Raw genomic sequence first — 23,836 nt, forward strand, 5'->3', positions numbered from 1 at the left:
GTGTGTACAGGGAGTACAGTAGGGGGCTGAGGGACACAGCCATGTGTGTACAGGGCGTACAGTAGGGGGCTGAGGGACTCAGCCGTGTGCGTACAGGGAGTACAGTAGGGGGCTGAGGACACAGCCATGTGTGGACAGGGAGTACAGTAGGGGGCTGAGGACACAGCCGTGTGTGGACAAGGTGTACAGTAGGGGGCTGAGGGACACAGCCGTGTGTGTACAGGGAGTGTAGTAGGGGGCTGAGGGACACAGCCGTGTGTGTACAGGGAGTACAGTAGGTGGCTGAGGGACACAGCCGTGTGTGTACAGGGAGTACAGTAGTGGGCTGAGGACACAGCCGTGTGTGTACAGGGAGTACAGTAGGGGGCTGAGGGACACAGCCATGTGTCTACAGGGCGTACAGTAGGGGGCTGAGGGACTCAGCCGTGTGCATTCAGGGAGTACAGTAGGGGGCTGAGGACACAGCCATGTGTGGACAGGGAGTACAGTAGGGGGCTGAGGACGCAGCCATGTGTGGACAGGGAGTACAGTAGGGGGCTGAGGGACACAGCCGTGTGTGGACAGGGAGTACAGTAGGGGGCTGAGGGACACAGCCGTGTGTGTACAGGGAGTACAGTAGGGGGCTGAGGGACACAGCTGTGTGTACAGGGAGTACAGTAGGGGACTGAGGGACACAGCCGTGTGTGTACAGGGAGTACAGTAGGGGGCTGAGGGACACAGCCGTGTGTTTACAGGGAGTACAGCAGGGGGCTGAGGGACACAGCCGTGTGTGTACAGGGAGTACAGTAGGTGGCTGAGGGACACAGCCGTGTGTGTACAGGGAGTACAATAGGGGGCTGAGGACACAGCTGTGTGTGTACAGGGAGTACAGTAGGGGGCTGAGGGACACAGCCATGTGTGAACAGGGAGTACAGTAGGGGGCTGAGGGTCTCAGCCGTGTGTGTACAGGGAGTACAGTAGGGGGCTGAGGACGCAGCCATGTGTGGACAGGGAGTAGAGTAGGGGGCTGAGGGACACAGCCGTGTGTGGACAGGGAGTACAGTAGGGGGCTGAGGGACACAGCCGTGTGTGTGCAGGGAGTACAGTAAGGGGCTGAGGGACACAGACGTGTGTGTGCAGGGAGTACAGTAAGGGGCTGAGGGACACAGCCGTGTGTGTACAGGGAGTACAGTAGGGGGCTGAGTACACCGCCGTGTGTGGACAGGGAGTACAGTAGGGGGCTGAGGGACACAGCCGTGTGTGTACAGGGAGTACAGTAGGGGGCTGAGGGACACAGCTGTGTGTACAGGGAGTACAGTAGGGGACTGAGGGACACAGCCGTGTGTGTACAGGGAGTACAGTAGGGGGCTGAGGGACACAGCCGTGTGTTTACAGGGAGTACAGCAGGGGGCTGAGGGACACAGCCGTGTGTGTACAGGGAGTACAGTAGGGGGCTGAGGGACACATCCGTGTGTGTACAGGGAGTACAGTAGGGGTCTGAAGACAGAGCCGTGTCTGTACAGGGAGTACAGTAGGGGGCTGAGGGACACAGCCGTGTGTGGACAGGGAGTACAGTAGGGTGCTGAGGGACACATCCGTGTGTGTACAAGGAGTACAGTATGGGGCTGACGGACACAGCCGTGTGTGTACAGGGAGTACAGTAGGGGTCTGAGGACACAGCTCTGTGTGTACAGGGAGTACAGTAGGGGTCTGAGGGACACAGCCGTGTGTATACAGGGAGTACAGTAGGGGGCTGAGCGACACAGCCGTGTGTGTACTGGAAGTACAGTAGGGGGCTGAGGGACACAGCCCTGTGTGTACAGGGAGTACAATCGGGGCCTGAGGACACAGCCGTGTATATACAGGGAGTACAGTAAGGGGCTGAGGGACACAGCCGTGTGTGTACAGGGAGTACAGTAGGGGGCTGAGGGACACAGCCGTGTGTGGACAGGGAGTACAGTAGTGGGCTGAGGACACAGCTGTGTGTGTACAGGGAGTACAGTAGGGGGCTGAGGGACACAGCTGTGTGTGTACAGGGAGTACACTAGGGGGCTGAGGGACACAGCCGTGTGTGTACAGGGAGTACAGTAGGGGACTGAGGGACACAGCTGTGTGTGTACAGGGAGTAGAGTAGGGGGCTGAGGGACACAGCCGTTTGTGTACAGGGAGTACAGTAGGGGGCTGAGGGACACAGCTGTGTGTGTACAGGGAGTACAGTAGGGGGCTGAGGACACAGCCGTGTGTGTACAGGGAGTACAGTAGGGGTCTGAGTACACAGCCGTGTGTGCACAGGGAGTACAGTCGGGGTCTGAGGGACACATCCGTGTGTGTACAGGGAGTAGAGTAGGGGGCTGAGGGACACAGCCGTGTGTGTACAGGGAGTACAGTAAGGGGCTGATGGACACAGCCATGTGTGTACAGGGAGTACAGTAGGGGGCTGAGGACACAGCCATGTGTGTACAGTGAGTAGAGTAGGGGACTGTGGACACAGCCATGTGTGTCCAGGGAGTAGAGTAGGGGACTGAGTACACAGCCGTGTGTGTGCAGGGAGTAGAGTAGGGGGCTGAGGGACACAGCTGTGTGTGGACAGGGAGTACAGTAGGGGGCTGAGGGACACAGCCGTGTGTGTACAGGGAGTACAGTAGGGGGCTGAGGACACAGCCGTGTGTGTACAGGGAGTACAGTAGGGGGCTGCGAGACACAGCCGTGTGTGTACAGGGAGTACAGTAGGGGACTGAGGGACACAGCCGTGTGTGTACAGGGAGTACAGTAGGGGGCTGAGGGTCACAGCCGTGTGTGTACAGGGAGTACAGCAGGGTGCTGAGCGACACAACCGTGTGTGTACAGGGAGTACAGTAGGGGGCTGAGGGGCACATCCGTGTGTGTACAGGGAGTACAGTAGGGGTCTGAAGACAGAGCCGTGGGTGGACAGGGAGTACAGTAGGGGGTTGAGGGACACAGCCGTGTGTGGACAGGGAGTACAGTAGGGGGCTGAGGGACATATCTGTGTGTGTACAGGGAGTACAGTAAGGGGCTGAAGGACACAGCCGTGTGTGTACAGGGAGTACAGTAGCGGACTGAGGACACAGCTCTGTGTGTACAGGGAGTACATTAGGGGGCTGAGGGACACAGCCGTGTGTATACAGGGAGTACAGTAAGGGGCTGAGGACATAGCCGTGTGTGTACAAGAAGTACAGTAGGGGGCTGAGGGACGCAGCCCTGTGTGTACAGGGAGTACAGTTGGGGCCTGAGGACACAGCCGTTTGTATACAGGGAGTACAGTGAGGGGCTGAGGGACACAGCCGTGTGTGTACAGGGAGTACAGTAGGGGGCTGAGGGACACAGCCATGTGTGGACAGGGAGTACAGTAGTGGGCTGAGGACACAGCTGTGTGTGTACAGCGAGTAGATTAGGGGGCTGAGGGTCACAGCCGTGTGTGTACAGGGAGTACAGTAGGGGGCTGAGCGACACAGCCGTGTGTGTACAGGGAGTACAGTAGGGGGCTGAGGACACAGCCGTGTGTGTACAGGGAGTACAGTAGTGGTCTGAGTACACAGCCGTGTGTGCACAGGGAGTACAGTAGGGGGCTGAGGGACACATCCGTGTGTGTACAGGGAGTACAGTAGGGGCCTGAGGACACAGCCGTTTGTATACAGGGAGTACAGTGAGGGGCTGAGGGACACAGCCGTGTGTGTACAGGGAGTACAGTAGGGGGCTGAGGGACACAGCCATGTGTGGACAGGGAGTACAGTAGTGGGCTGAGGACACAGCTGTGTGTGTACAGGGAGTACAGTAGGGGGCTGAGGGACACAGCCGTGTGTGTACAGGGAGTACAGTAGGGGGCTGAGGGACACAGCTGTGTGTGTACAGCGAGTAGAGTAGGGGGCTGAGGGACACAGCCGTGTGTGTACAGGGAGTACAGTAGGGGGCTGAGGGACACAGCCGTGTGTGCACAGGGAGTACAGTAGGGGGCTGAGGACACAGCCGTGTGTGTACAGGGAGTACAGTAGTGGTCTGAGTACACAGCCGTGTGTGCACAGGGAGTACAGTAGGGGGCTGAGGAACACATCCGTGTGTGTACAGGGAGTACAGTAGGGGGCTGAGGACACAGCCGTGTGTGTACAGGGAGTAGAGTAGGGGGCTAAGGGACACAGCCGTGTGTGTACAGGGAGTACAGTAGGGGGCTGAGGGACGCAGCCGTGTGTGTACAGGGAGTACAGTAGGGGGCTGAGGACACAGCCCTGGGTGGTCAGGGAGTAGAGTAGGGGGCTGAGGGACAGAGCCGTGTGTGTACAGGGAGTACAGTAGGGGGCTGAGGACACAGCCGTGTGTGTACAGAGAGTACAGTAGGGGGCTGAGGGACACAGCCGTTTGTGTACAGGGAGTACAGTAGGGGGCTGAGGACACAGCCCTGTGTGCACTGGGAGTACAGTAGGGGACTGAGGACACAGCCATGTGTGCACAGGGAGTAGAGTAGGGGGCTGAGGGACACAGCCGTGTGTGTACAGGGAGTACAGTAGGGGGCTGAGGACACAGCCGTGTGTGTACAGGGAGTACAGTAGGGGGCTGAGGGACACAGCCGTGTGTGTACAGGGAGTACAGTAGGGGGCTGAGGACACAGCTCTGTGTGTACAGGGAGTACAGTAGGGGGCTGAGTACACAGCCGTGTGTGTACAGGAAGTACAGTAGGGGGCTGAGGGACACAGCCCTGTGTGTACAGGGAGTACTGTAGGGGCCTGAGGACACAGCCGTGTATATACAGGGAGTACAGTAAGGGGCTTAGGGACACAGCCGTGTGTGTTCAGGGAGTACAGTAGGGGGCTGAGTACACAGCCGTGTGTGTACAGGAAGTACAGTAGGGGGCTGAGGGACACAGCCCTGTGTGTACAGGGAGTACTGTAGGGGCCTGAGGACACAGCCGTGTATATACAGGGAGTACAGTAAGGGGCTGAGGGACACAGCCGTGTGTGTTCAGGGAGTACAGTAGGGGGCTGAGGGACACAGCCGTGTGTGTACAAATGTACAGTAGGGGGCTGAGGGACACAGCCGTGTGTGTACAGGGAGTACAGTAGGGGGCTGAGGGACACAGCCGTGTGTGTACAGGGAGTTCAGTAGAGGGCTGAGGACACAGCCGTGTGTGTACAGGGATTACAGTAGGGTTCTGAGTACACAGCCGTGTGTGCACAGGGAGTACAGTAGGGGTCTGAGGGACACATCCGTGTGTGTACAGGGAGTACAGTAGGTGGCTGAGGACACAGCCGTGTGTGTACAGGGAGTAGAGTAGGGGACTGAGGGACACAGCCGTGTGTGTACAGGGAGTACAGCAGGGGGCTGAGGGACACAGCCGTGTGCGTACAGTGAGTACAGTAGGGGGCTGAGCACACAGCCATGTGTGTACAGTGAGTACAGTAGGGGACTGTGGACACAGCCATGTGTGTACAGGGAGTACAGTAGGGGACTGAGGACACATCCGTGTGTGTGCAGGGAGTAGAGTAGGGGGCTGAGGGACACAGCCGTGTGTGGACAGGGAGTACAGTAGGGGGCTGAGGGACACAGCTGTGTGTGTACAGGGAGTACAGTAGGGGGCTGAGGACACAGCCGTGTGTGTACGGGGAGTACAGTAGCGGGCTGCGACGCACAGCCGTGTGTCTACAGGGAGTAGAGTAGGGGACTGAGGGACACAGCCGTGTGTGTACAGGGAGTACAGTAGGGTGCTGAGGGTCACAGCCGTGTGTGTACAGGGAGTACAGCAGGGGGCAGAGCGACACAGCCGTGTCTGTACAGGGAGTACAGTAGGGGTCTGAAGACAGAGCCGTGGGTGGACAGGGAGTACAGTAAGGGGCTGAGGACACAGCCGTGTGTGTACAGGAAGTACAGTAGGGGGCTGAGGGACACAGCCCTGTGTGTACAGGGAGTACAGTAGGGGCCTGAGGACACAGCCGTGTGTATACAGGGAGTACAGTGAGGGGCTGAGGGACACAGCCGTGTGTGTACAGGGAGTACAGTAGGTGGCTGAGGGACACAGCCGTGTGTGGACAGGGAGTACAGTAGTGGGCTGAGGACACAGCTGTGTGTGTACAGGGAGTACAGTAGGGGGCTGAGGGACACAGCCGTGTGTGTACAGGGAGTACAGTAGGGGGCTGAGGGACACAGCTGTGTGTGTACAGGGAGTAGAGTATGGGGCTGAGGGTCACAGCCGTGTGTGTACAGGGAGTAGAGTAGGGGGCTGAGGGACACAGCCGTGTGTGTACAGGGAGTACAGTAGGGGGCTGAGGACACAGCCGTGTGTGTACAGGGAGTACAGTAGGGGTCTGAGTACATAGCCATGTGTGCACAGGGAGTACAGTAGGAGGCAGAGGGACACATCCGTGTGTGTACAGGGAGTACAGTAGGGGGCTGAGGGACGCAGCCGTGTGTGTACAGGGAGTACAGTAGGGGACTGAGGACACAGCCGTGTGTGTACAGGGAGTACAGTAGGAGGCTGAGGGACATAGCCATGTGTGGACAGGGAGTACAGTAGGGGACTGAGGACACAGCCGTGTGTGTTCCGGAGTACAGTAGGGGGCTGAGGACACAGCCGTGTGTGGACAGGGAGTACAGTAGGGGAATGAGGACACAGCCGTGTGTGTACAGGGAGTACAATAGGGGACTGAGGACACAGCCGTGTGTGTACAGGGAGTACAGTAGGAGACTGAGGGACACAGCCGTGTGTTTACAGGGAGTACCATAAGGGGCTGAGAGACACAGCCGTGTGTGTACAGGGAGTACAGTAGGGGGCTAAGGGACACAGCCGTGTGTGTACAGGGAGTACAGTAAGGGGCTGAGGGACACAGCCGTGTGTGTACAGGGAGTACAATAGGGGACTGAGGACACAGCCGTGGGGGTACAGGGAGTACAGTAGGGGGCTGAGGGACACAGCCGTGTGTGTACAGGGAGTACAGTAGGGGGTTGAGGCACACAGCCGTGTGTGGACAGGGAGTACAGTAGGGGACTGAGGGACACAGCCATGTTTGGACAGGGAGTACAGTAGGGGGCTGAGTGACACAGCCGTGTGTGTACAGGGAGTACAGTAGGGGGTTGAGGGACACAGCCGTGTGTGGACAGGGAGTACAGTAGGGGACTGAGGGACACAGCCGTGTGTGTGCAGGGAGTACAGTAGGGGGCTGAGGGACACAGCCGTGTGTGCACAGGGAGTACAGTAGGAGACTGAGGGACACAGCCGTGTGTGTACAGGGAGTACAGTAGGGCTCTGAGGACACAGCCGTGTGTGTACGGGGAGCACAGTAGGGGGTTGAGGGACACAGCCGTGTGTGGACAGGGAGCACAGTAGGGGGCTGAGGACACAGCCGTGTGTGGACAGGGAGTACAGTAAGGGGCTGAGGGACACAGCCGTATGTGTACAGGTAGTACAATAGGGGGCTGAGGACACAGCCGTGTGTGGAGAGGGAGTACAGTAAGGGGCTGAGGGACACAGCCGTGTGTGTACAGGGAGTACAATAGGGGACTGAGGACACAGCCATGTGTGTGCAGGGAGTACAGTAGGGGACTGAGGGACACAGTCGTGTGTATATTGGGAGTACAGTAGGGCGCTGAGGGACACACCCGTGTGTGTACAGGGAGTACAGTAAGGGGCTGAGGGTCACAGCCGTGTGTGGACAGGGAGTACAGTAGGGGGCTGAGGACACAGCCGTGTGTGGACAGGGAGTACAGTGGGGGGCTGAGGGACACAGCCGTGTGTGTGCTGGGAGTACAGTAGGGGGCTGAGGGACACAGCCGTGTGTGGACAGGGAGTAGAGCAAGGGGCTGAGGGACACAGCCGTGTCTGGACAGGGAGTACAGTAGGGGGCTGAGGGACACTACCGTGTGTGGACAGGGAGTACAGTAGGGGGCTGAGGGACACAGCCGTGTGTGTACAGGGAGTACAGTAGGGGGCTTTGGGACACAGCCGTGTGTGTACAGGGAGTACAGTGTGGGCTTGGGGACACAGCCGTGTGTGTACAGGGCTTACGTAGGTGGCTGAGGACACAGCCGTGTGTGTACAGGGAGTACAGTAGGGGGCTGAGGACACAGACGTGTGTGTACAGGGAGTACAGTAGGGGACTGAGGGACACAGCCGTGTGTGTACAGGGAGTACAGTAGGGGTCTGAGGGCACAGCCGTGTGTGGACAGGGAATACAGTAGGGGGCTGAGGGGCACAGCCGTGTGTGTGCAGGGAGTACAGTAGGGGGTTGAGGGACACAGCCGTGTGTGGACAGGGAGTACAGTAGGGGGCTGAGGGACACAGCCGTGTGTTCAGGGAGTACAGTAGGAGGCTGAGGGACACAGCCGTGGGAGTACAGGGAGTACAGTAGTGGGCTGAGGGACACAGCCGTGTGTGTACAGGGAGTACAGTAAGGGGCTGAGGGACACAGCCGTGTGTGTACAGGGAGTACAGTAGGGGGCTGAGGGACACCGCCGTGTGTGGACAGGGAGTACAGTCGGGGGCTGAGGACACAGCCGTGTGTGTACAGGGGGTACAGTAAGGGGCTGAGGACGCATCCTTGGGGTATCCAGTGTTGAGTGTGATTGTGGTCGTACTGCAGATACCTATCTTCACAGATTGTGGTCTGTGGGTCTGAAACCGGGGGATCTAGTTGCAGAGGGTGGAGCCCGCGACTAAGGTCACGGAATTTTGAGATCAGTCTGGAGGGTGTAATGATGTTGAAGGTGAAGCTGTAGTCATTGAGCAGGAGTCTGGTGTAAGTGTCCTTGTTGTCTCGATGTCCCAGGGATGAGTGCAGGAATCGGGGTATGGCATCCGTTCTGGACCTGTTACATCAGTAGGCAAATCATAAGGGATCAGGTCAGGCTGGGAGACTGGAGCTGATGTGGGCCATAACCAACCTTTCAAATTACTCCATGTTTCTTGAGGTCAGAGCCACTGGGTGGTAGTCATTAAGACACGTTACATGTGCTTTCTCACTTACGAGGATGATGGTGGTCTTCTCGAAGCAGGTTGGGACTTCAGCTTGTAAGATGGAGAAGCTGAAGTTGTATATGAATACCTCTACCAGTTGGTCCTCACAGGCTCTGAGTACACAGCTGGGAACTTCGTCCAGGTCTGTCACTTCCCTTGCCTTGACTCTCAGGAAGACTGATCATGTCTGCAGCGGTGACAGCGGGCACAGATATATCCGAGGCTGTCGGGGCAGGTTTCAGCCTGGCAGTCACACAGTCATTCATCATAGACATTCCTTCCCCCACCTCCCTCCATCATCATCAACACACAGTTTGTCCAGACAGAATGCCATCAATAGACTGGGATTGTGCACAATAATGAAGTAAACCCACCACAAAACGGGGCAGGGTGTGCTTGTACTGAGAGGCAGTAGAGCAGGGAGTGAAGACTTTGCAGGTGTAATTCCACTCAAGCCATTGCTTCAACATGAATGGAGTCAAGCACCTTGAGTGTTGTGCCTTGTAGATGGTGGGCAGTCCTTACGGAGCCAGGAAATGTATTATATATGGACAAATTGGACAAAGGAGCTGAGGGCAGTTTTGCTAAATTTGAAGATGATGCAGTGATGGTTTGCTGGGAAGATGATATTGAGGAAGTGGGGAGGCTGCAGAAAGACTTGGACAGTTTTGGACTGTGGGAAAACATGTGGCTGATGGAACACAATATGGAATCGTGTGAGATTATGCACTTTGATAGGCGGAATAGAGGCAGACACTATGTTCTAATAGGATCCATTCAATCTGAAGCACAAAAGGATTTTGAATCACTCGTCCTCCCTTATGGTTAATGTGCAGGTTCAGTTAGCAGTTACGAAAGCAAATGCAATGTTCGCATTCATTTCAAGAGAACAAGAATACAAGAGAGGAGACACACTGTTGAGAATGTAATGGGCAATGGTCAGACGGCATTTGGCATATTGTGAACTGCTGAGGGATGACGGCTTGTCATATGAGCGGCAGTATGTGTACTCAATGGAACTTAGAAGAATGGCGGGGTGGCGGGGGGGGGGCATCTGATTGGAATTGATCGATTACTGCAAAGATTGATACAGTCAGTGTGTAGAACATATTTCCACTAGACAGAGAGACAATGCTAAACCAGCATAGTGCAGAATTGTAAGTCTCTGATCTGCTCTTGTTATTATATGTTGATTTGACTTCACGTTCTGGTCAGTGGTAACCCCTGTGACATAGACGGTGGGAGGATTCAGTGTAGCCAGTAGTCCATTAATCTGTTGAATGTAAGCTACTATCTGTGAGTCTTACCTGGCGGGAGTACATTGTCTCTATTATGACTGTCATTTGTAATCTGGTCATTTTGAAGGATTGAGCCTGTTACACCAGTATTGTTGATTTTAACTAAAAAGGTGCAATTTATCACAGCACTCAGCAACAATACGTCATCGAATATGGAACACCTTTCCAATAACAGAAAAAGTCTAAAATATTCACTATTAGAAACACTGTTTTCCTGTTCGTGTTCAAATCAGATAATCTGTCCCATCGAGATGCTCGACTTGGAACTATTTATTTTAAAAAATATTTTTTGGATGTGGGCAACACTGGACGGGCCAAGCATTTCTTGCCCATTCCAAGTTGCCCTTGAGAAGGTGGTGGTGAGCTACCTTCTCGAACTGGTGCAATCTACGTGCTGTGCGTTGACCCACTAGTGATTAAAGAGGGAATTCTAGTGTTTTGAACCAGCAACAGGGAAGGAACTGCGATATATTTCCAAATCAGAATGTTGACTGGTTTGGAGGGGAATTTGAAGTTGGTGGTGTTCCCAAAAGTCTACTGCTCTTGTCAGTCTCCATGGAAGTGTTTGTGAAATTGGAAGGAGCTCTCTGAGGATTTTTGTGGAATTTCTGCATTGTATCTAGTAGATAGTACGCACTGCTGTTCCTGAGCGACCGTGGTGAAGGGAGTGAATGCTTGTGGATGTGGTGCAAATCAAATGGGCTACTTTATCCTGGATGGTGTCAAGCGTCTTTAGTGTTGTTGGGGCTGCACTCAGTCAGGCAAGTGAGGATTATTACATCTCATTCCTGACTTGTGCTTGTAAATGTTGGACAGGCTTTGGGAAGTCAGAAGGTGAGTTAATCGTGCAGTATTCCTAGCCTCTGATCTGCTCTTATCTGTGACGAGTCCAGTTGAGTTTATGGTCAATAATACGCCCCAGGATTTTGATAGTGGGGAAATTTAGTTATGATAATGCTGCTGAATAACAAGTGGTTATATTGTTTCTTATTCGTGATGGTCATTGTCTGGATTTGTGTGGCACGAATGTTACTTGCAACTTGTCAGCCCGAGCCTGGATAATCCCCACTCCCGACCTTATGATGGAAGGAAGGTCATTGTTGAAGCTGCTGAAGATGTTTGTACCTCGAACATTATCCTAAGGGACTACTGCAGAGATGTTCTGGAGCTGAGATGACTGACCTCCAACAACAATGACCATCTTCCTATCTGTCAGGTTGACTCAAATAATGCAGTGTTGGCCTGCGATACTGTTTTTGCTTGGGGTCCTTGATGTCACATTTGGCAGAATGCAGCCTTGATATCAAGGGCTGGAATTCAGTTCCTTTTTCTATGTTTGAACCAAGGCTGTGATGAGGTCAGGAGCTGAGTGACCCTGGTGGAACACAAAATGGGTGTCCCTGAGCAGGTGCTGCTTGATAACACTGTTGATGACACCTTCCATCACTTTCCTGATGATGGAGAGTAGACTGATGAGGCGGTATTGGGTCGGGTTGACTTTGTCCTGCATTTTATGTACAGAACATACTTGAGGAGCTTTCTCCATTGTCTGTTTGTAACTGTACTGGAACAGCTTGTCTAGGGAAGCGGGAAGTTCTGGAGTACAAGTCTTCAGGACTATTGTCGGCATGTTATCAGGGTTATAGCCTTTGCAGTATCCAGTACCTTTAACTGTATCTTGATATCAGTGAATCGAATTTGCTGAAGACTGCAATCTGTAATGATGGGGACCACGGGAGGAGGCCGAAATGGATCATCCACTCAAAACTTCTGACTGAAGATTGCTGCGAAAGCTTCAGCCTAATCTTTTGCACTGTTGTTCTGGGATCTTCCATCGTTGAGGATGGGGATAGTTGTGGAGACTCCTACTCCAGTGAGTTGTTTGATCATCCACCACCATCCATGATCAGATTAGGAGGACTGCAGAGCTTGAATCCGATGCATTCATTGTGGGATAGCTCAGTTCTGTCTGTCCCTTGCTGTTTTATGTTATTTGGCACGCAAGTATTTCTGTTTGGAAGCTTCAGCAGATTAACATTTTATATTTGTATATTCCTGGTTCTGCTCCTGGCATGCCCTCCTGCACTCTCCATTGAACCAGAGTTGATCCTCTGCCTTGGTGGCAATGGTTGAGTGGGGAGATATGAGGGTCATGACATTACAGTTTGTGCTGGAATACAGTGCTGCTGCTATTAATGATTCGCATTGTCTTATGGATGCTAGTCTTGAGTTGCTAGATCTCTTCGAAATCAGTGCCATTTAGCGTGGTGATAGTGTGACACAACACAATAGAATTTATTCTGAACCTGACCACGAGACTTTTACCGATACTGTCATGGACAGATACGTCTGCAGTTGGTAGATTGGTAAGGATGAGGTCATGTATGATTTTTTCCCCTCCTGTTCTTTCCCTCACCACCTGCTGCAGACCCAATCTAGTAGCTATGTCCTTTAGGACCTGACCAGCCTGATCAATAGTACTGCTGCCGAACCATTCTTGGTGTTCGACTTTGAAATCTCCCAGCCAGAATACACTTTGTGCCCTTGCCTCAGTCAGTGCTTTCTCCAAGTGTTGTTTAACATAGAGGAGCACTGATTCAGATGAGGAATGACGTTACGTGGTAATCAGTAAGAGAATTCTTTGTTCATGTTTAATATGAAGCCATGGGACTTCATTAGGTGTGGAGTCAATTCTGGAGACTCCCAGAGCAACTACCTACCGACTCTATCTCACTGAGCTGCCCCCTCTGCTGGATCGGTCCTGCCTTTGGGGCAGGACATATCCAGTGATGGTGATGGCGGTGGCTGGGTTATTTTTGTAAGGTATGATTCTGTGAGTATGACTATGTCAGGCTGTTGCTTGAATAGCCTGTAAGGCAGTTGTCCCAGTTTTGGCACTGCCCCTTAGATGATAGTAAGGAAGACTTTGGAGGTTCTACAGTGATGCTTCTAATGTTGACTTTTCCAGTGCACAGTTTGATGCCAGGTGGTCCAGCCGGTTTCATTTCTTTGAAACTTTGTAACCATTGGTACAAGTGAATGACTCACTGGACCATTTCAGGGGGCGATTGGGAGGCAATGACGTTGCTTTGGGTCTGGATTTGCATGTCAGCCAGACCAGGTGAGGATAGAAGATTCCTTCATTGAAGGATATTAATTATCCAGATGGACTTTTCTAAAAATCGGCAATGATTTTATTTTCATAGGTAGATTCATAATTCCGCGGATATTTTAAAACTACTGAATGGAATTTCCACTATCTGCAGTGGCAGGATTCGAACCTGGGTCCAAAGAACATCAGCTGATTGTCTGGATTGATAATCTATCGGTAACACCATGAGGCCTGTTTGGAACCACATGTTGTACTCAACTGCTATTTCTTGTGTTGCCCTGTTTTTCATTCATTGATTATGTTATTCTGGAATTTCATCCATCATTAAATCCTGATTGAAATGCACAGTCATGAACGTCATCTCGACTGCTTGAATTTCATTCAATCTGTTTGGTTTGAACAGACATTTCAAGGCAACTGCACATCAGAAAAGAACAGGAAGTAAGAATGGCTGACTGTGCACTGTACCTGTCACCGGACCAGCATGTCTGGGTATGTCAGTTAGTCTGATCTTCGAGTAGGATAAAAGATTGGCAGGACATCAAGGGTCGAAGGGTCTGTGCTGTGCTGTACTGTTCTGTGTTTTATGTTACACCCAGCCTGTGGATTCTTATTAATTGTTGAATGCTTGAGAGAGTGATATGTGTAAGATCAAGAAGCTGGGGAGGAGCGTTAGCCCAAAACTTCCAGTTATTTTGTTCATTGTTCCATTCACCTGAATGCCAGTCTGTGTGGTGTCCTACAGCAGGCAGGCTCCGCCAAGTTCAGTTATTAACGTGATTCTTGACTTGTTATTTGCTGCTCTTTTCTTCAGATACAATCTGTTGGGTGACCCATGTATTAATCAGATGTTTGCTAAATTGAGTGAATTAGGCTAAAATAAGACATCAACTATGATTACTCAACTGAACTATAATCTCTGAAAAGAATTAGGTTGATTCTATATTTATGGATCAAAAATATAAACTCCTGTCAAGATTTTCTAACACAGAAATAAAGAATGTACACGTTATTTTGTATCGAACAAACAACATGGATGTCACTCTTCTGGCGATCAGAATTACACACACAATGTCAGGATTCAAAACAATGCATTGTCACTCCAACATTTTGAAAGCGGTTGGCTTCTGAATGATTACATGTTCAGGGCGAGCAAACGATTGAATAATCAAATAGAATTAGCATTCTTATAGAATTATACATAATCACTGAAATGTACAAGCCTCATCTATTTGCCAGCGAATTAGAAATGGCTATAATTCAACATGCACTGTGAATATTAAACTAAATAAATGATTTGTGTTATCAAATTTTAGTGAACAATAATTTGAAAACGTTTAATTTTTAGAAAAAATGTTACTTAAATTGAAATGCAGACAGTGAACAAAAACAATAAACATATTATCCTGTGAGTGAAAAGTCAGATCTTTTCAAAGAGACTTGTGCCAAAGCAATGACAGATTTGTTTTCGTAATTGGAATTCAACATTTAAAATATTCATGTTCTGAGCAATAATTAGACGATATAATGAAGATGGTCTTGCAATACTTGCATTTTAAATGCTTATGCTGCACTAAATAATCTGATATGTGCGAGCATTTACAATGGGAAATAATCGTATACTGAATTTCATTCACATCAGATACATGATAGAGTGTGTGCATCAGCTCCAGGAATGTCTCCAAAGCCCCTCCCATTTGCCAGCCTTATCTCTGCAGCCTGTTAAATTCATATTTCCAAATACATATCCAGATCTCTTTTTGATCTTCATCCACAACTCTCCCAGGCAGTCCATTCCAAATCCTAACAACTCTCTCAATAAAGAAGCTTTTCCTTATCTCAAACCTGGTTCTTTTGTTCTTGGAATTAGAATTCCTTGATGCTGTAATGCCAACAAACGGAAACAGAGTTTTCCTATTTTACTCTACAACTTTATTTCATACTTTTGAGCACCGCAATAAGTTCACATATTTGTCTGTTCTCCTCCAGGAAGAATCAGCCTTGCAAGAACTGTAACAAGCACTACATTGGAAAAACAGGCAGAAAACTAGCCACCTGGATACATGAACAACAGCTATCCAGAAAAAAAGACATGACCCACTATCAGTAGTATCCTTACATACAGATGAGGAAGTACACCATTTCGCCTGGGTCCATCTAGGACAAATCAAACAGAGACACGCACGAGAATTCCTAGAAGCAGAGCATTCCAACCGGAACTCTATCAACAAACACATCGATTTTGATTCCATCTAACACTCTCTGAGAAAAAGAACCGGACATAAAATCACCAATACTGGAAATTATATCACTGACTCAAGGAAACCTAAACACATAAATAGCAAGTGGGACATAATACCAGCACTTCACCAGATGCTCACTGATAATGTTCCCTAGTACGGTGATGAACCATCAGAAAATGAACTCTCCAGCTCAGCGAGCAAACTGACATCCAGAAGAAGCGCAATTTCTCTCATCCTCCCTTTAACTAAATCCTTCATTCCAGTTAGCATTCCCATTGTTTTAAGGTTATTTGATTTTTTCTGCAAAGTAATTTGGTGTCTGTCTGTCTTCTGAATGTGTGTGTGTTTTGTTTTTTTGGGGGGGTGGGTGCAAGAGAGAGAGAGCGAGAGAGACAGACGGAGAGAGGCAGAGACAGAGAGAGAAAACAATCCTCTATAATCTCTGGATTACTCCCCGTGCCATGTGGAAAAGAGGGATGGATGAGGAAGGTAGTATAGCTTAACACGTTGTTAACAATCTCGTTCAAGGGTGGGGATTTCAGATTGTTGGATCATTGCGATCTCTTCCAAGACAGGCGATAATCTGTACAAAGAATACAGGTTGTAACTTAACTGGACGAGTACCAACATCCTTGTCGGGAGGTGTGCTAGTGCAAGCCAGATGGATTTGAATAAACCAGGAGAGTGAGAACCAAAGCAGCAGATCAGGAACTGAGCAGAAGGTCGAGGTGAATAGGACATCAGGCACGGCCAGTCTAATGACCATGCCGAGAGAAGGAATCAAATCAGTCCAAAATGTGAGTTGGGAGTTGGAATAAATTATAGAGACTAGGCACAAGTTTTTCAGGGATTAATAACTAAGGATGGAGAGTGTGGGGGATGTGAGGGAGTGAGGTGTGTGAGAGCAGAGAGACAGTGCACAAGAAAATGATAAAGTGGAAAGAGGGTAGGGTGGGGAATTCTGTGAGAAACAACTGGCAGAAAAAAACACAGGAAAACTTGCTGTTTGTCAAAGTGAATACCTGGAAAATAATTTATTATGCTTCAGCGAAATAACATCCTTACTGCTAGAGGTGTTTATTATAATGGAGGAAAAGCTGTGCTCAAATTGTGGCTGTAATGGTGGCAAACCGCTAGAATAGTGTCAGTGCAGTTGTTGGACAATGCTTGCACAGACCATGTGAATTACCCTGGATGTTCCCAGAGATGGCTGGGCTGACTTTGTTTGAGTAAGTGCTGAATCTGCACGAGATGCTGCTGCTTTGTAATACAGAAACTTACTGAGTACCATCAAAGGAACAAAGCAGCAAATGCCATTGCTTATTGTTTCAGAATATACAAGAGTGTTCATGGCTGCCACTGCAAACAATCATGCAATGAAAAACATACTCATCACGCCTGTGCCAGCAAGTGCACATCCAAAGGCTTTTTAAACGTTTGTGAGGTTACCTGCCTCAACCACCTTCCTAGACAATGCATTCCAGATTCAGGCTACCCTCTCAGTTCGAAATACATTCCACAAATTCTCTCTCAAACCCCTCCCTTTCGCTTTAAAAGTGTGTCCCTTATTTTTTGACACTTTGACGAAGGAAACAGCTGTTGTCTGTTCACCCTCTCCATACCCCTTATGCTCTTGTACACCTGTACCATATTCCCTCCTCAATCTTTCCTGCTGCAAAGAAAAAAACGAGCAAACTTAGCCCTCCTCTTTCATACTCACTTTTGAGTACTTACTTGTCTTGTTACTTCTGACTTGCATCTTCCCAATTTATCGGTGTTAAAGTTCATCAGGCCATTGATCTGTCTATCTGAATAATCTGCTTCTATCCTCCTGTAGCCTAACACTTCCCTCCTGACTGTGATCCACCCAGCCCATCTTTGTGTCATCCACAACATTGATCATCATTTCACTGCTCCCCACCTCCACATTCTCACAACCGTCATTTCTGAATATCACAAACAAGCCGTGATTTCCTTCCTGTTCTCCAGATGTTATTCAGACGATTATTTGACAATTCCAGTTTCTTGCTTTCCCTATTTTGGTGAATTTATGACTGATTAACACATTTTATGAGGGAGCCACAAATAGCATCTTCGACACAGAGTTGAATTCACTTTTTACAGTCCACCTCTCTGCATGTTTTATTTATAAATTAGGATAAACTGGGTTTGGCATCTTGCGCTGGAACATTAGCATTTTGTGTGGCACTGTTCTTTGTAACATTCCCTGCAATAGCCAGAGCTGACGAAATGTTTCCTCTGCAGAATGGACGTGGACTCATGCATTGTTTGTTTAATTCAACGTGTGTGATGGGGATAAATATTCAATTAAATTCTATATTATGGGCAAACTGCAGAAGGTCAAGCCATATTCTCATATCCACCTTGAATTGGAAGCAAATACATACTGGAAAATAATCAAAAATATTGAAACACCACATAGGGGAGAAAAAAAAAACATGTCGTCTGCACTTGATGTAGATTTAGAAATATATAGTACATGTACAACCTGAACAAGGACTAAGCGATAGAAGAGAGAGTCCAAGAAATCCTTTCTTGATTTTGAATGAATTCCAGATCCCAATTTTCTTGAATAGTGATGGTTTCTCATCCAAGCTCACCATCCAGTCTTTTCTGCATTTAAACCAACATTTTCCGTATTACCATCAGTTCTGAGGAAGGGGCACTGGACCTGAAACGTTAACTCTGATTTCTCTGCACAGATGCTCCCAGACCTACTGAGCAGTTGCAGCAACTTCTGTTTTGTTTCAACATTTTCATCGCAAGTTCTCATAATACAATACGTCATTGATATTTAGAGCCCTGTCAAACATAGGAACTTCGTAATTTATCATTTAATTTCCATAACAAATTACACAAGATTCAACTGAGATAACAACTTTGTTGTTATCATTCAGATCAGACACGTTGTCACAGTTCAGAAAGAAGAAAGAAATAAAAAGAGCTGGAGCGAAACTCAGTAATCTGGCAACATCTGAGGAGAGATGCAAAAAATTGACCTTTGATTCTAATATGACTTTTCAGAACAGTGTCACATCATATGACACATGTTAATTCTGTTGCTCTCTGCATATACTTCCTCATCTTTTTCGTTTCTCCAGCAATTTCTGTTTATATTTCATGTTTCCATTATCTCTATATTTCATGTTTCTTGACAGGTCTACACGTTGAACTTGGTAATATTTGAACAATGTGGTCATTTCTCATGGTATTACTGTTGGTATTCCTGTGACACCTGAATTACAACCGAAATCTGCTTCTTCTTTAAGATAGAAAGTAAAAACAATTCTGAACATCCTATAAAGCTCAGGAGATCTATTTTTTTTTAAATATATTTTACAGGCAGCTGAACTTCATGAAATAATAGGGATATATTATTGATGATGGAACACTCTGTGTCCTTCATTGAACAAGCTTGTCTCCCCACTCTACAAATGCTTTCAAGGCATAACATAGAATTATTACAACAAAGGTGGTGAAAGCTTAGCCCATTGTCTCTTCCAGTTTGGAATGAGCGATATCTCTACTATTATTCTCCTGTATTGTCCCCATAGCCCTGCACATTTTGTTATTAGTATCTGTTTTTAATTGTAAGCATCCTGCAAGATATGAACAATATGATCAACCTCAAACAAAAGCAGACGTTGGAGGGAAAGCTCAGCAGGTCTGGCATTAGCTATGAAGAGAAATCAATGTTAATACTTCAGGTGCGGTGACCCTACTCAATCTGTATTCCGAATGATTAAATGGTGTGTATATAAAATATAAAATATCCTTATTGTGAACTATATTTAATTCTATCTGACCTTAAGAGTGTTGATGACACGTGGAATATCATTGTACTCCTCATGCAGTCTCCACAGCCGCTGCCCCCATTCTGACCTATCTCCCAGCCAAACGTGACTCATTAATTCAAAAGACTTAATGAATAAGTTCACTTTTGGTTTGGGACTGAGGAGAAAAGCGTAAAAATTGCTGCTTTATAGCAAATAAAACTGCATTAAAATGTTTGTCCATTTGTATAAATTAATTACTCAAGCATATTATGAATGGAAGGTCCAACGTTTCTTTATTAGAGCAGGGAGAGGAACATTCAGAGAAGTCCACACTTCCTGTCCAAGTGCAGAGCAACTGCACCCAGTGACAGTGTGTTGGCTGGCGTTTCTTCCCGTGGAGGAGAGATCAGCACAGTAACAACGTCCTGATTGTGTTTCTTTTTTTGTGGAGCGGTGAAAATTCGGGGTAAGATGGTGACAGCATTGCAAACGTACAAAAGAGCAGAGTCATCTAGCCTGCGAAAAGAAAACATTCATCATTCTCCCTCACAACTGACTTCACTAGAGCAATTAGTGATGGGAGATTTGACCAATAGCCAGCGATGTCAGCATCCAGTCCAGTCCAGTTATATTGTGAACTGAATGTGCTGTATTGAAAGCTAGAACTGTTTGCTCAGTGACTGTGATTGATGTCAGTCTCCATGCATTGTAATTGTGTCACTGGAGGGTTTCCCTCTCCTATTGGTGAGGGGCTTCACTCAGTGCGCTATCCCAGTGTAGGAGCAGTTGTATCAGCTCCAACAATAACAAAGATCAGCAGCTGCACAGACGTGGAGAGGACAGATCTGAATCTGAGAATAATGGACTGGATAATTACACCAATGGAGAGGAGGCTTTCCTTGGGACTTTTCAACATTTTTCTCTGTTGGGAATTTCTACCATATCGGATATTAGAGGTACTGATCATTATTTTGGGTGGGGTGGAGGGTGTGTTACTAACCTATTCTCGCTATTGTTGGTGTTTTCTACCTCTGTCCTTTCATTAATCCCATAAACAATTTTGAACTTCATTGCAATTGCTGTTATCTGTATTTGTCAAAGAAAGAAACTATTGTCTTCAATTCAAATTGCAGTCTTCATTCATCTGAAATGCAGACCACTCCCTTACAAACATCTGAGAACAAAACTGTGGACAACCTCAGGATCCCTTTTGGCCCTGAATTGATCTATGTTTCGTGTTCTTTCTGTCACGAACCCTGTCTATTACCAGCTCATAGTATCCCCAGTCTCCATCTCTGCGTCAGTGTCTGAACAAACCATTGTCTGCACGTTGGTAAAATTCAGACTTTATATTTCAAGATCTCTTCTGGTCACTTTTCCAGTTACAAGTATTTCAATCACAAAATTGTTCTTGTCTCGGACATTACTTCATGATTAGGGCAATGTATCATAGTAGGAATGTCACTGGATATAATTCAGGAGCAAAGCTTATTAAATGAAAGAAATTGTTTCAAGAGATTTGTTTCAAGAACTACGACAGCTGATGGCAGAACTTCAATAAAAATGATAAGAATTGGAATAGAGTGCATTTCGCGAAAAACAACCATAAAATCCAGATTTTGTCAAAAAATCTTGCTGATTCACTGATGACTTTAAAGAAATTTAATGTTCCTACCCGGTCTGGGTTAAATGTAACTTCAGACCCATATCAATGTGCTTGCTTTTATATTGGCTTGTGGAATGGCCTCACAATTAGGACAATTAGTGATGATTAACAAATGCTGCCCTGGCAGAGATGCCGACTTCCCATGGAATAACAAATTTGAAGATTAAACCAAATAAAAGAAGATGCTGGAGATCTGAAATTGCATAAGAAATGCAAAGCAAAGAACAGAAAGTGCTGGGAGCTTTCCTGAACTGAAACCAGTTGGAAAATAGTGTGAATAATGCTGGTGACAGGGAAGTCTGCTGTGAAAGGGAGGAGGAGTGAGATAAATCGATAGAGAAAGAGAGATAGAAGAAAAAGAACAAACAACAGGAATGATGATCAGCTGGGATGGAAATAAAATGTGAGATCGACCTCATTTATTTTTAACTTTTCCCATCTTTCTGAATATCATGCCCATGCCGGTACATGTATACCCCGCTTTTCAAAAATTCGCTTTTTGCCACTTCCCTTTCCGAAAAACCTCCATTTGGTCCTCTTTTTGCTAACCAAAAGAAATCCGAAGCGGATTTTGAGTTCTACCAAGAAAGATGATTTTTTTCCCACATAAATTAATGCTACTTTGCTTTATGCCATATCAGCTTATGAAAGGTTTTGTAGGAACACTCTACTTTCAGACACCAAGGGAAACCTGTATATATCTAAGATCACGTTTAAAGTGATTTGATCCCACTTGTCTGTCTTCGCTGAGTGTCATCATCTTCTTAAATTTATTAATGTGAAATAGGTATCGCTGGCTGGGCCAGCACTAGTTCACTCATTTAATTGCCCTTGAGAAGACCTTGAGCCTCAATGCCACTTACACAGAGTGAGGCACTCAAGGTGACAGCTGCACAGGAGGTGTGCAAAGCAAGATCGACTTTCGCAAGATTAATATTATTTGAAAAATTAGAGATGTTAATTCATCAGTGTAATTAAAGTAAGGAAGATGGTGTTCCTGAGCATGCTGGTCCATGTTTTCAAGCCTCTGTATCTTCTCCCTTTTGGAGAGGTTTTCGGAGATCATTACCAGTATGGAGAGATATTTGATGTTGCCCGCCTTTCGCTCACAATGAGAAGTATAAATGGATGGAAGGTTGACTTTCATGATAGTCTGGGCTGTGCACACAACCGTCTGTAGTTTCTTCTGGTCCTGGGAAGAGCTGTCACCGTCACACTATTATGTACATGAATAGAATGCTTTCAGTTGCCAGTATGCAAAGCACTGGGAGAAGGCAGTTCCATAATATTTAGATGTAGCAATTGGCTATTAAATGGATATCCAAGAACAAACAACAGGTTGCTGTTTTGACAAAATTGAAATTTAACCAATATTGCCAACATCCAACCAAAGAGCCATCACATGCTTCAAAACAATAGAGAAGCCGTCACCATCACAACGAGGGAGAACTAGACAGACACGTATAAGGAAAGAGAAAACAACGCGAGGGAAACAGAATGACAGTCAGTAAAACAGAGAAGGGAAACGAAGCAAGAAACAAACAGTCACATGGACAGAGAGAAGGGGAGATAGTAAGTTCAGGGAAAAGACAGAGAAAAGGAAAATACAAGGAAACAGACAGTGTGAGAGAAATAGTGAGATAAAAAGCACACAGTGAGTTGGGGATGGGTTCACAGTGTGCTGAGGTGGGGAATGGGAGGTGCTGGGGGTGAGCACCAGAGAGAGCTCGGAGTGAGCTGGGGGGAGGGAGATGAGGATTTACTTTGACCTGTACCAATATATACAGGCTGGTCATAGTAAGCAAGGATGTGCAGAACAATGGCTGTAAAACATGTCTGAGAGGCATGCAGGTTACGTTGCACACGGCGTGCGTGAGGCGAGATCAAAATGAACCTGATCAGTATTATCTGAGATTAGAGAGTACATTCATCAGTCTAATAACAGTCAGGAAGAAACTTTTAATGAGCCAGCTGCTCAGTGTTTTCAAGCTTCCATATCTTTTAGCCTGATGGAAGAGGTTGTGGGAGACCATTACTGAGGTGTGATGGGTCTTTGATAATGTTAGAACAAAACATTCCAGCACAGAAACAGGCCATTCGGTGGTCCGAGCCTGCGCCGATCCAAATCCTCTCTCTAAACCTGTCGCCTATTTTCTAAGGATCTGTATCCCTTTGTTCCCTGCCCATTCATGTATCTTTCCAGAAACATCTTAAATGGAACCACTGGTCACAGTTCTCCATTTTGAGAAACTCCCTCCCCCTACTATTCTCTGCCTCTTGTTGCCCAGCCAGTTCTTTCTCCACGTAGATAGCGCACCATGTGACTTTCACTTTCTCCATAATCCGACCGTGGGGGAATATAACAAACGCCTTCCTGAAGTCCATGTACATGACATCTACAGTATCTCCCTCATCAATCAACTTTGTCACTTCCTCAAAGAATTCTATTGAGTTGTTCAGACATGACCTTCTCTGCACAAAACCATGTTGTCCATCACTGATAAGACTATTTTCATACAAATGAGAGTAGATCCTATCCCTCAGTATCTTCTCTGGCAGATTCCCTACCCCTGACATCAGTCTGACCAGTCAATAATTGACTGGATTATCCATACTACCTTTCTTAAACAAGGGGTTTAACAATTTTCCAGTCTTCCACGACCTCAGCCGTGTTCAAGGATGCTACAAAGATATCTGTTAATGCCCAGATATTTCCTGTTTCAGTTCCCTCAGTAATCTGGGGTAGATGTTGGCAGCCTTTCTGCGGCAACGAGCCATGTAAATG

The sequence above is a fragment of the Chiloscyllium punctatum genome, chromosome 29 (assembly GCF_047496795.1).
Source record: "Chiloscyllium punctatum isolate Juve2018m chromosome 29, sChiPun1.3, whole genome shotgun sequence".
NCBI lineage: Eukaryota > Metazoa > Chordata > Chondrichthyes > Orectolobiformes > Hemiscylliidae > Chiloscyllium > Chiloscyllium punctatum.